The sequence below is a fragment of the Arachis hypogaea genome, chromosome 15 (assembly GCF_003086295.3).
Source record: "Arachis hypogaea cultivar Tifrunner chromosome 15, arahy.Tifrunner.gnm2.J5K5, whole genome shotgun sequence".
Classification (NCBI taxonomy): domain Eukaryota; kingdom Viridiplantae; phylum Streptophyta; class Magnoliopsida; order Fabales; family Fabaceae; genus Arachis; species Arachis hypogaea.
The window spans coordinates 133,298,218-133,302,368 of record NC_092050.1 but is presented as its reverse complement, the minus strand read 5'-3'; the positions used below and the strand labels follow the sequence as shown (position 1 = coordinate 133,302,368).

Below are 4,151 nucleotides of genomic sequence, written 5' to 3'. Positions count from 1 at the left end.
TCCTTGAGCTCTTCTATGTCTCTTCCTTGTCTTTGTTGCTCCTCCCTCATTGCTTTTTGATCTTCTCTTATTTCATGAAGCATGATGGAGTGCTCTTGATGTTCCACCCTCAGTTGTCCCATATTGGAACTCAATTCTCCTAGGGAGGTGTTGATTTGCTCCCAATAGTTTTGTGGAGGAAAGTGCATTTGAGGCATCTCAGGGATCTCATGGAAGTGAGCTTCTTGCGCCTCTTGAGCTCCATGACTGGGCTCTCTTGCTTGCTCCATCTTTTTCTTAGTGATGGGCTTGTCCTCTTTGATGAGGATATCTCCCTCTATGTCAATCCCAGCCGAATTGCATAGGTGGCAAATGAGGTGAGGGAAGGCTAACCTTGCCATGGTGGAGGACTTGTCAGCCACCTTGTAGAGTTCTTGAGGTATAATCTCATGAACTTCCACCTCTTCTCCAATCATGATGCTATGGATCATGATGGCTCGGTCTATAGTAACTTCAGACCGGTTGCTAGTGGGAATGATTGAGCATTGAATAAACTCCAACCATCCTCTAGCTACAGACTTGAGGTCCAATCTTCTTAGTTGAACCGGCTTGCCTTTGGAGTCAACCTTCCATTGAGCTCCTTCTACACATATGTCCATAAGGACTAGGTCCAACCTTTGATCAAAGTTGACTCTTCTTGTGTAGGGGCGTGCGTTCTCTTCCATGTATGGCAAGTTGAACGCCAACCTCACATTTTCCGGACTAAAATCTAAGTATTTCCCCCGAACCATTGTAACATAGTTCTTTGGATCCGGGTTCTTACTTTGATCATGGTTCTTGGTGATCCATGCATTGGCATAGAACTCTTGAACCATTAGGATGCCGACTTGTTGGATGGGATTTGTTAGAACTTCCCAACCTCTTCTTTGAATTTCATGTCGGATCTCCGGATACTCATTTCTTTTGAGTTTAAAAGGGACCTCAGGGATCACCTTCTTCTTGGCCACAACATCATAGAAGTGGTCTTGATGGGCTTTGGAGATGAACCTTTCCATCTCCCATGACTCGGATGTGGAATCTTTTGTCTTCCCTTTCCCTCTTCTAGAGGATTCTCCGGTCTTAGATGCCATCAATGGTAATGGAAAAACAAAAAAAGCTATGCTTTTACCACACCAAACTTAGAATATTGCTCGCCCTCGAGCAATAAACAAAAGAAATAGAAGAAGAAGAAGAAGAAATATGGAGAGGGAGAGGGAGATGAGGTTTCGGCCAAGAGGAGTGTAGAGGGGTGTGTTGTGTGAATTTGATGAAGAATGGAGGTCTTTATATAGGGAAGGGAGGGGGGGTAAAGGTTCGGCCATATGGGTGGGTTTGGGTGGGAAATTGGTTTTGAATTTTGATGGTAGGTGGAGTTTATGAGGTAGGTTTATGGGGAAGAGGAGATGGATGTGAGTGGTGAAAGTTTAGTGGGGAAGAGAGATTGAGGTGATTGGTGAGGGGTTTTTAGGGAAGAGTGTTTGTGGGGTTGTGTGAAAGAGAGTGGTGAGAAGAAGTGAGTGGAGGTAGGTGGGGATCCTGTGGGGTCCACAGATCCTGAGGTGTTCAAGGATTTACATCCCTGCACCCATTAGGCATGTAAAAATGCCTTTGTATCCAACTCTGGGCGTTCAGCGCCAGGTTGGTGGCCATTTTGGGCGTTCAACGCCCATCTGTGTGCCATTTTTGGCGTTGAACGCCAGAACCATGCCTGTTCTGGCGTTCAGCGCCCAGAAACTGCCCATTTTGGGCGTTCAGCGCCAGAACCATGCTCTGTTCTGGCGCTGAACGCCAGACAGATGCTCCTCCAGGGTGTGATTTTTCTTCTGCTGTTTTTGATTCCGTTTTCAATTTTTCTATTTATTTTGTGACTCCACATGATCATGAACCTAAGAAAACATGAGAAACAATAATAATAAAAATTAGATAAACATTGGGTTGCCTCCCAACAAGCGCTTCTTTAATGTCAATAGCTTGACAGTGGGCTCTCATGGAGCCTCACAGATGTGCAGAGCTTTGTTGAGACTCTCCAACACCAAACTTAGAGTTTGACTGTGGGAGCTCTGGTTGACTCTGCTTTGAGAGAAGCTTTTTCTGCTTCCTCTCCATGGTTGCAGAGGGAGATCCTTGAGTTTTGAATACAAGGGAGTTCTCATTCCATTGAAGGACTATTTCACCTCTGTCAACATCAATCACAGCTCTTGCTGTGGCCAGGAAAGGTCTTCCTAGGATGATGGATTCATCCTCTTCCTTTCCAGTATCCAGGACTATGAAATCAGTAGGTATGTAAAGGCCCTCAACCTTTACTAATACATCTTCTACTTGTCCATAAGCCTGTTTTCTTGAGCTGTCTGCCATCTCTAGTGAGATTTTAGCAGCTTGCACCCCATAGATTCCCAGTTTCTCTATTACAGAGAGGGGCATGAGGTTTATCCCTGAACCAAGGTCACACAGAGCCTTAAAGATCATGGTGCCTATGGTACAAGGGATTATGAACTTTCCAGGATCCTGTCTCTTCTGAGGCAATGTCAGTTGATCCAGATCACTTAGTTCATTGATGAACAAGGGAGGTTCAACTTCCCAAGCATCAATGCCAAATAATTTGGCATTCAGCTTCATGATTGCACCAAGAAACTTGGCAGTTTGCTCTTCAGTGACATCCTCATTCTCTTCAGAAGAGGAATACTCATCAGAGCTCATGAAGGGCATAAGGAGGTTCAATGGGATCTCTATAGTCTCTAGATGAGCCTCAGAGTCCTTTGATTCCCCAGAGGGAAGCTCCTTATTGATCACTGGACGTCCCAGGAGGTCTTCCTCCTTGGGATTCACGTCCTCTCCTTCCCTTACAGGTTCGGCCATGGTGCTTATGTCAATGGCCTTGCACTCTCCTTTTGGGTTCTCTTCTGTATTGCTTGGAAGAGTACTAGGAGGGATTTCAGTGATTCTTTTACTCAGCTGGCCCACTTGTGCTTCCAAATTTCTAATGGAAGACCTTGTTTCATTCATGAAACTCACAGTGGCCTTAGATAGATCAGAGACTAGATTTGCTAAATTAGAAGCATTTTGTTCAGAGTTCTCTGTCTGTTGCTGAGTTGATGATGGAAAAGGCTTGCTATTGCTAAACCTGTTTCTTCCACCATTATTAAAGCCTTGTTGGGGCTTTTGATCCTTCCATGAGAAATTTGGATGATTTCTCCATGTTGAGTTATAGGTGTTTCCATAAGGTTCACCTAAGTAATTTACCTCTGTTATTGCAGGGTTCTCAGGATCATAAGCTTCTTCTTCAGAAGATGCCTCTTGAGTACTGTTGGATGCAGCTTGCATTCCATGCAGACTCTGAGAGATCATATTGACTTGCTGAGTCAATATTTTATTCTGAGCCAATATGGCATTCAGAGTATCAACTTCAAGAACTCCCTTCTTCATAGGCGTCCCATTACTCACAGGATTCCTTTCAGAAGTGTACATGAACTGGTTATTAGCAACCATGTCAATGAGTTCTTGAGCTTCTGCAGGCGTTTTCTTTAGGTGAATGGATCCACCTGCAGAAGTGTCCAGTGACATCTTTGATAGCTCAGATAAACCATCATAGAATATATCCAGGATGGTCCATTCTGAAAGCATGTCAGAAGGACACTTTTTGGTCAACTGTTTGTATCTTTCCCAAGCTTCATAGAGGGATTCACCTTCTTTCTGCCTGAAGGTTTGAACATCAGCTCTAAGCTTGCTCAGCTTTTGAGGAGGAAAGTACTTGGCTAAGAAAGCCGTGACCAGCTTATCCCAAGAGTTCAGGCTGTCTTTAGGTTGAGAATCCAACCATAATCTAGCTCTGTCTCTTACAGCAAAAGGGAAAAGCATGAGCCTGTAGACTTCAGGATCTACTCCATTAGTCTTAACAGTATCACATATCTGCAAGAATTCAGTTAAGAACTGAAAAGGATCTTCATATGGAAGTCCATGAAACTTGCAGTTCTGCTGCATCAGAGAAACTAATTGAGGTTTCAGCTCAAAGTTGTTTGCTCCAATGGCAGGAATGGAGATGCTTCTTCCATGTAAATTGGAATTAGGTGCAGTAAAGTCACCAAGCATCTTCCTTACATTATTATTATTTTCGGCTGCCATCTCCTTTTCCTGTT

General features: G+C 44.0%; 1 non-coding gene across 1 annotated transcript; it reads left to right on the top strand.

Annotated features, from left to right (window-relative positions):
• The first annotated feature begins 3,633 nt into the window (after positions 1 to 3,633).
• LOC112753117 (small nucleolar RNA R71) lies at positions 3,634 to 3,741 on the top strand. The gene has a single exon (XR_003177515.1). It is a non-coding gene; the product is annotated as a small nucleolar RNA R71 (small nucleolar RNA).
• Positions 3,742 to 4,151: the final 410 nt, after the last annotated feature.